This window comes from Triticum aestivum, chromosome 2A, assembly GCF_018294505.1.
Source record: "Triticum aestivum cultivar Chinese Spring chromosome 2A, IWGSC CS RefSeq v2.1, whole genome shotgun sequence".
NCBI lineage: Eukaryota > Viridiplantae > Streptophyta > Magnoliopsida > Poales > Poaceae > Triticum > Triticum aestivum.
In genome coordinates this window covers 357,273,293-357,283,050 of record NC_057797.1, presented here as the reverse complement: position 1 = coordinate 357,283,050, position 9,758 = coordinate 357,273,293, and the positions used below count along the sequence as shown (strand labels likewise).

Sequence of the window (9,758 nt, the reverse complement as noted above, 5' to 3'; positions counted from 1 at the left end):
GTTTGCTTGATTTGGATTTGAATTAGAATCGGTTTTGAACTAACGCGAGATTAGCAATAGTAATCGAAGTGATGTGGCATCATTGACAGGGATTTACTGTAACTTAATTATCCGGGTGTCACAATCCTGAAAGCACCACGTGGCCTCTGCCCGTTAGATATTTTTGTTGTGTTTACAGAAATAGTTCTGTTTTTAGAAATTCTATATCTTTTAGTTTCTAGATCCAAATTGAGAGATTCTTTTTGCATTAGATTCAAAATTTATTGAAGTTTCTGTTTGTGTACTTAGTTTTCAGATGTGAGTAGTTTAAATTTGATGATTTTTTTTTCAAATTTCTAATTTGGCCGTAACTTGAGTTCTATAAAATATTTTTGATTGATTCTTTTTGCTACAGTTTTGTTATTATTTTGTCTATCTAGTAGCATACAGGGATTTATTTTTAGTTTATTTCAAATTAGGGTTTTAGGCAAAACAATACTATTTTAGTTATAGTTTTGTTTTAGTCTTTTCTTTATAGTTTTACTTGTTTTTTAATTATTTATTTTTGTCACTTTTGACAAATTTAGTTCCGTGTTTGTTAGTCAACAGAAGAAAATTTTATCTTTATTTTAGAAACTTATTTTGTTTTGTTTTGTATGAAAACTTGTATAAGTCGTAGGTAGAGTTTTATAAAAACTTTTTATTTGTTTCTTTTTGCTACTAAAAGTTTATGAAAAATACTTTCTATTAAATTAGTTGTTTTATATTTTATATTTTTTCTTAATTTATTAGTTTAGAGCTTTATTCTTTTCTGTTAATTTTGATGTATGACAAGAACTATTTTTATTGTTTGTAGTGAAGTCTTAGGCTTTTCCTTCGTAGTTTTACTCATAGGTTTCCTTGAAATTCTTTGGATTTTGTTTGGGTTTTATTATCTGATTCAATTTTTTATTGATAATTATGATTGCTAGAAATTGCTTGCTAGAGATTTCTCATGTGAATGCAATGTTTGACTATATAGATTTTCTTCGGAGAGTGACATATAGTACTATGAGGATTTCTCTAAGAGTGATATTATCTTCATCAACTTAGGAGGAAAGTTCACTTTGACCATGCTTTTCATACCTATGTTTTATTGTGTTTAGTGTCATCTTTGCAACAAATCCCTCTAGTAGTGATATTGAATCCTTGTAGTTGATTAGTATGCATGAGGTAGGAACCCATCACCCTGTTACCAAGCCCGGGATGTTATTTATTCTAATGCTACGCTAGAGTAGACACGGTTGGTACGAGTGCTCGGGACTGGTCTAAGAATGGAGGACTGTACATCAATGACGACAACTTCATGATGGCATCTGCAAGGACTGCATCTTGAGGACCTCAAGACTTCAAGACTTGAGACAAGAATTCAATACACACTAGTGGGTGAAGGATGGCTTAGATGAACACCCTGGAGCAACCAGTGGATGACTCGGGATGCATGGAGAAGTGCCATGACATCTTGCGGAAAGCTTCACCCAGACTTAAAGAGATGGAAGAATTCTTCATGCCCGGAAGCTTACATGTGCAACCGCAAGTCACTATGGGCTCTGGCTTGGTTGACCTTAGTGGTGACTCTGGCTGGGACTGCGCTAGCAGATGTAGAACTACGGTAGGATTGGATGAGCACGGAACAGTGGTCAGAGGAACTCTTCGGAAGACCATGTTTCAATCGTCCTGTTCTCAAACATCATGAAATGCGTGAATGAAAAGGGAGGGATCAAATCTTGCGGGTAAAGTGCACAAACCTCTGCAGAGGGTTAAAACCTAATCGATTAGCCGTGTCCCCAGTTACAGACAATTTGAGCCTCTGGACTTGGATCTATCTCGGAACTCTCAACACCGGATAAAAAACTTAATTGTGGGCAATTTATGATGATATGGGCTATGAGACATCGGTTGGCGGAACCATGTCATGATTGAATACTCCATAGTACAGGCTCCTGATATTCCTTTGTTGTAGGGAAAATGTAATTCAGCTTTTACACAAATAAAACTCAGACACAGAGGCACAAAGCCATATTGCATATAGAATAAGTTTATCATCTATTTTCTCTTATTGTGATCTTGCCGGTAATATTCAATGTACTGACCTACATGGCTGCAACGTATCATGTTGTAGGATTTCTTCGACAAATAAGAGTTACGATACAGGGTTACGGTCTACGCTCAACTTGCCAATGGCGTTGATCGGACTCCACACCCAATTGTTTGTTTCTGCTGAGACTTATAAGGTATATATCAGTTTTACGTTATTTATACATGTGATTGCACTTTGATATATACAATGATGTACTATGTGTGCCAGCATACTGATCCAGGGATGGCACAGATACATAGAGGCTTGACCGTTTGAGGTCGGGTCGCTACAGTTACTTTGATAATTTGATATGTGGGTGCACCGGTGCTTGGGTGCTATCCTTAGTTGGACAAGCCCCCCACTTATGATTAACCCCTCTCGCAAGCATCCGCAACTATGAAAGAAGAACTAAGATAAATCTAACCATAGCATGAAACATGTGGATCCAAATCAGCCCCTTCGAAAGCAACACATAAACTAAGGTTTAAGCTTTTGTCACTCTAGCAACCCATCATCTCCTTATTACTTCCCAATGCCTTACTGATGCAAAGCATCCTACGACCATCCCCTTGTACACTACGACTAGTCCCCAAGCCCCAATTTGACATACGATGAGACTTCAAGCATACACCACTAGACATAAGGTGAAGCCACTCCTAAGTGCCTCCCGTTTCCATTCGTGCGAGACATGGTTGCTACCTCATGCAAATACATTACATGTGTTCAGGAACCCAAGAGACGACCATAGAGATGCTCGAAGGATAGGACAGTCCCCAAGTACACGGATGAAGAGGACCGACGAAATAAGCCAGAGACAACTCCCAGGACCCAGACATCCGGCCACAACCCCGGACATTCGACCCGTGAAGGTGACAACAGCAACAGCCCTGCAAACCAACATGCTACAGTGCCCGGACATCCGGCCCGACAGCACGGACATCCGGCGCCTGCCCGGAAATCCGTCCCTCCATCACAGGACGCCACCGAAACGGGCAAGTCCAGCCCGGACACCCCCCCCAACCCGGACATCCGGCGCCTGTCTGCGCATAGTGACTGGGCCAAAGGCCCATGTATCCTCTCCCACTTACCCCTTCCTGGCTAAGGCCTATATATACTCCTTCTCTTCCTCTAGTTAGGGTTGTCAAAGGATTAGCTCATTTGAGAGATAGAGTTTTGCCCATCCACTTGATACCTTCTCCATCAGAGACCACGACCTCTACGGAGAAGATCCCCCAAGTGGATTTAAGAACCCTCATGGGAAGGCCCCTCAAGACCTCCTCAGGGAGAAGAACTACCGCCTCGTGTATCATCCTTTGTTGCATTTGGATCTTGTATCACTCTTTATGTTCATGGATCTAGCACATGTGTGATTGTTCTCATTGATTTGAGTGTCTTTCTATCGTGTTCTCCCCTCGTGTTGTTCATCTTCTTTGTAGGATCCTCTCCATTTCGTGAAAGATCGGCACTAGGGTTTCCACCCTACATTATAATGGTATCATGATCCACGTTGATCACGAATTTGGAGTCTCCCCCCTCTGTTCTTGGCCTTCTTTTGCTTGATTTCGTCCTAAATTCCAAAATCCCCACGAAAAACAGCCCCCAATTTTTTTGTGATTTGTTGGTTTGATAATATTTGGTTGACTTTGATCCATGGATTTGCTGTGGTACTAGTGGATCTATCTTTCCCCCAAGTTTCCCCACTTTCTATCCACGAAATCCATCAAATTTTGCCCCCGAAATCTTTAATTTCCGCCCCCAAAGTCAAGTTCGTTGAGTTCATCCTTGGATTTGGAGCACTGATATACGGACCGTGGCCCCGGACATCCGGCCCGTAGACCTGGTCATTCAGCTCCTGGAGTGAAAATTCCGCGCGGTTCTGGTCATCTGGTCCCGGATTTCCGGCCAAACCCCCGGATGTCCGACCCCTGGGAATTCAGCCTCCCATGTTTCACCATTTTGCCCATAACTTTCACATTCAGAGTCCGATTTTGACGTTCTTTAGCTTGTTTTGAAGCTATAGACATCCCCCATCCCACAAAAATACTATTGACATCATTTGACTCCATCAAATTTTTGGAACTTTGGCATCTTTGCCTAGGCCTTCCACCATAACATCCGCATTACCACCACCGACTTCCTCAACCTAACCCATTTTGTTCCTCATTCCATTTCTGGTTGTTTGAGTTGTGATTCGAGTCTCCAAAGGTATTTTGGCTACTTAGGGATGGTTGCTTATTCATCAATCACCACCATAACTTCCGTATTGGCTTGCCCAGCATACACTTCCACCACCCCAACTTAATCAAATTTTGTTTGTGTTGTGAGTTGTGTCTCCTAAGGTGTTTTGGCTACTTAGGGACCGTGTTTTCAACTCCGGCACCGTGTATAGGCCATCATACCCTTCCACCACCTTAACCCAATTTGACCGGGTTTACACCAATACCTCCGCAACCACCACCGCATCCCGCTACCACCATTTGACATTTGCTTTTGGAGATTTTGAGTTCACGGTTTTTTCATTTCGTAAGGTGTTTTGGCTAACTAGGAACGGTTCGACATCAACAACACCGTCGCTCAACTTGGTCAAGGATTCGACATCGACCACCTTCACCATTTTGACACCGTAACTGTACACAAGAACGGTAACCTCTATATCATCTTGGTATCGTGGTATCCCATCATTGTACATTCTTCTTGCCATAGTATTGATAACCCCTAGCCCATTTTACATCACTTGCCTATCGAGACTAGCCATTTGAGTATTGCCGGTAATGTTACTTGAGCACATCAGTTATCATCGATCTACACCTTCCATTGCATACATACCATCTCATATTGGTATCATCTTGGAATTATCATATCATCTCATGTGCCACAAGTTTGTTCCCACATATACACAATTGCTATCTTGGTTTGTACATTTCGCATAGTGGTCATATAAAAAAAATAAAGCTTTTAATCAAAAGAGAAAGAGAGCAAAGAAGCTTGTAAGCAATAGCCATAGAATCATACCACATTGCATATAAGATTGTCATATCCGATCATCTCGGATCATGCATCTTGAGAGGAACACTGGGAATCATATATACATAGCATACTTGTGATAGGAAGTCGCTACATTTTGTCTTGTATAGGAATTTCACAAGTTCTTATCCGCCTATTGAGAAATCGGCTAGCGTCTCTCTAGTGTTGTGCCACAAGAGCATTTTCCGTGGATTCCACATTTTTCGCTCAATCCTTGGTTGCATGACCACATTCATCTATTCATGTGTGTGTTTCCGTGTGCCACCCATATTGCTATTTGTCTACTTGTTTCACTTGCGAATTTGTGAATCTCTTTCAACATTATTGACTCTTGGTAACATTTTGCATCAAATTTTTGAGCCACTATCCTCACCAAGCTACTCCATAAGCCTTACTTGTGTAGGTGTGAGAATTGACGAGATACAGTACCAATTGTGTTATTTCCTCGCTACACTATTGAGTGATCATTGATCCATTCTCAACATCGGTTAAGGTACATTTGGTATAGTTCTTCTCTTTCTCTCACTCACATTTGCTCGAGTCTTGTGATGGATAGGCAAGGCATTTCATCTCCGGTCTTCCATGACAACGACGGCCCGAACAACTACATCACCAAAACGTCCATCTTCGATCTACAACGACAAATGCAAGGCACACAATCAAGATTGAGAGAGCGCATCAACAACCTCGCCATCGACATACGACACTCCAAAGCACATATAAGAGACTACTTCAACAACAAGCTTTCTGCACAAAAGGAGGAGAATGATGCAAGGATGGAGGAGATTCGTACCTTGTTGGTCAATAGTTCTTCCCCATCATCATCATCAAGGCGGCGGCGAGAAAGTCGGTCATCTTCGGAGCACCCAAGGGATGCAAGCGGAATTCATCCACGTCCACATATCCATGGTGACCACCATCACAGTCGTGATCCACATTGCCATGAAGGGCAAGTCACCTCCAAGCAACATGTGCACGATGATGATGAACGACATCTACTATGAGCTCAAGCACGACAACGACACCATCAAGATGAAGATGCTCCACATGAGCAAACATACAAGTCCCAACAAGTTGTACATCAAGCTACGGCCAACCTTCATGAGCACAAAAGAAGACCGCGAGACAAGCACCACAAAGAGGAAGCTATGGCTACCACCACCACTTCGGCATCTTCGCCAAGTGTTATCAAGGCATCTTTGCCTTTGAACATATGACATCTTCGCCTACTTCCCACGAGTTCACCTACATCGACATCATCAAGTCCAATGCGACCACCTACAAGCGAGGTCGACACTTTCATCTTTGGAAGCCCCCCAAGGAAGATGGCCGAGCATGGGAAATTCCCTTCGGTCGTGGAGACGAGCTACGAGGTACCACATCATATGGTCCTCATACAAGACGACAACAAGATGGTCGAGCAAGGGCCATCCCCTTCGAACACGGCGGCGGGCACGAACCTCTTCAACAACATGAAGATGGTGCCCCAATATGTCTCCTACTCCGAGTCAAGCTATGAGACCGTGCATGACACCCTCTCTTTGGTCTCGGAGGAGAGCGATGATTTGTCACATCCTACGCCATTCATCTTTGGAGGCGTTATGGATGAGGAGGTTGAGCATGGGACTATCCCTTCAACCATGGCAGCCTTAGGAGTTGAGCATGGATAGATTTGCACCTACATCTCTCTGACACCCACATATGACGAGATGCTCCAATTACCATGTGAGGAGAGCCACCACACCATGAGTGATATGAGTGACTCCACCATATGTAACATTGAGCGCTTTTCCTATGAGAGGATGAGCGTGACCACCACAAGCTCCACACTTGAGAGCATGTCACACATCCTATGTGAGGTTGAGAGCCATTTGAGTGACTCCACCAATCATATGAGTGAGAGCATCTTACTGGGAGTGAATGAGCCACAACACTTAGTGAGTGAGGTAGTTGATATGGCACATGAGGCCACTATGATTTTTAATGACTTACCCTCCACTCCGAGCATGTTTTCTTCTTTGGTGCTAGGTCTCCTACATGACGACATGCCTATCCTTGATGAGTATATACCTCCAATTTAGACGACGATGGCCATGGTGGACGATGATGTACCCCCCCACATGGTTCCATCAAGATGAAGATGACCACGACTTGGTCTTCGACACCTCACCTACAACACATGAGTGATGTTCCAAAGGTAACATAGGTAACGGTGCTTCTCTTGTCCCACTAGTGGATTATCGTACCAATGATTGCTTGAATGATGTTGGCACACCTATTACCATGCTTCATGCTAGTGCGACTTCCTCATGTCATGACTTACCAATTTATGATGAATATGATGATGAGCATGTTGAGTTGCCTAGTTGGGATGCTATGCTCCATAGGATATCATGTGAAAAATCTATAGGCCACATCATGTTTGACAATCCATTAAACTTGTCTTATGCTATGAGTGAGATCTCCCATATTGCATCATTTCAATCTCATCATAATAACTATGCATTCCCCATTAAAATAAATCCCATTTGCACTTATGGCATAGAAGACCAGGTCATGGTTATTGGAATGTGTTTCTCTTGCGATGATACACTACACCACAACACTTAATTGGGGGCAATTAACTGCCGGGAGAAGTATGTGAATAAGGGCAAATGATCTGCCGAGAAACTTGTTAATTTGGATAGTTATACTTTTGTTGTGGCAAGTTTGGTTCTATGTATGAGATGGTTCTCTGGACTATGAAACTAGTATACTATATACAAGTTCACTTTAAAGTTACATTTGTATGATTACTATGTTTATATTTGCGCTTCATTATTAATGTTGATTGGTGGTTCAGAAGTTTGGGCCTATTTTTATAGGAGCTGTATCCAAACACCAGATTTTGATTTCCACACTTAGGCACAAGCTTGCTCAGGCTTCAAAAAATTTCTGGCTCCGCCACTGCTAGATGATGCAAGAGTAGTACTAACTTAGGAGTAGTAGATACGCTAGATAATGCTCCATTTCAAACTAGATAATGCTCCATTTCAAACTAGATAGTGCTGACAGAGATGACGATGGACAATGTGAGTCTGCCTTGCCGATATTTTCACTTAGGCCTTCTCGGCATGGCTTCTTGCAGGCCTCCCCTCCAACTCCCCTCCCTCTTTCTCCATGCTATGCAGCACCACCTCTTTGTGCTCACATTGGATGTAGCTACCAAGCCCTAACCAACCCTGATGGCCCATCGTGGTGGCTGCAGAGCTCATTAGAGTGTAGATTGGATACACCGTGTTTCAACTGCAACTTTTTTGAGTAACAAGAAGTTTATTTTCTAGCTTCTGTATCTGCTCCCAATTTATTTTTACACCTTAATAATCTACTTCTATGTATGCAGCTGGAAGTGGATAAGTCTGGCAAAAGCAACAATGCGATCACGTGCTAGTCTCGAGGGGTAATACTTATGCATCTTTCGCTTGGCTATTGCTATATGATATTATTTATATATTTCTTTTTGCTGTGCTTATTTGTTTGTTTGATTTGTCACCTCTGCATATCATTTAGGATGTATTTACAGAGGGGTTAACTTTTACCTTAACTTTTTTTGCTGTACAATCCTCCGGTTCTCAATTATGTTTGTGCATTCTTTCTTTTATTCTAGGTTCTCAATTAGTGCAATCCATTCCTTTCGGTGCACTTGAAGAGTACGGTTTAGTGAAGCAAGTAACAATATTACAGATTATTGTTTTGCCATATTTGCCCATGAAAGATTTTTGTATTTGAAGCGCAAATAATTTCTGCTCAATCAAATTATGTACGTGATAATCATTGCTTGTTGTGATGATGAAGTGTTGCACATTTGGAAGAGTTTTGTGCCGACGAGTTAAACTTCAGCACGTCGAAATCTTTAATACGTTGATTTAAAATCTGAAACGATAGCACCATTTTTGAGTTTCTAATTTGTTGCAGATTTCTCAAAGATACACAAGCTGATGGTGGTTCGGAAGATGTACAAGTTGCTGGAGGTTTGGAAGATCTACAAGTTGCTGGAGTGACAATATATATGTAATATACCTTAGTTGTTGAACCTTGAGACATCGGCAAGTTTTATACTGCATTTGGTTGGTTGTTTCAGCACACAAGCCATTGTATGCTTATTTTGGTTGTGTGGCACGATTTCTTTAGCTTAAACATATTTACTTTGCCTTCTGAGGCACAATGTCATTAGAAACGTATATTTTTATCTGTTTTATGTTATTGAATGAGGCCTTACATGTAATCTGATTGAGTTGTATGTATAAGTTTTGTGATCTGTCATGTCTATTCGAACATAATGATTGGATATTAAATGAGGGATATCTTGCTAGAACAATTTATATTGCTTCCGAGAAAGCACGTCATGGCATATTACCTGCCAGGTAAACGTGCTTGTGCAGGCAGCGGAATTGCCAGCAAACTGTAGTGCATATGCTAGGATGAATCTGCCGGGAGAACATAAACTGCCGGCAGATATAATGGTCGGGGCAGAAGAACTGCCGGGGATTGTTTATCTGCCGGGATAAGTAATCCCCGGCAGCCGTTGTTGTGGCAGTTCTATCTGCCGGGAGAATCTCCGTCCCGACAGTCTATCTGCCCTTTTAAGTGCGTTCTC

The 9,758-nt window shown here is 42.0% G+C and overlaps 1 long non-coding RNA gene across 1 annotated transcript; it reads left to right on the top strand.

Annotated features, from left to right (window-relative positions):
• Positions 1 to 7,814: 7,814 nt before the first annotated feature.
• LOC123185276 (uncharacterized) lies at positions 7,815 to 9,419 on the top strand. Its single transcript, XR_006493283.1, has 2 exons — positions 7,815 to 8,561; positions 9,077 to 9,419. It is a non-coding gene; the product is annotated as an uncharacterized lncRNA (long non-coding RNA).
• Positions 9,420 to 9,758: the final 339 nt, after the last annotated feature.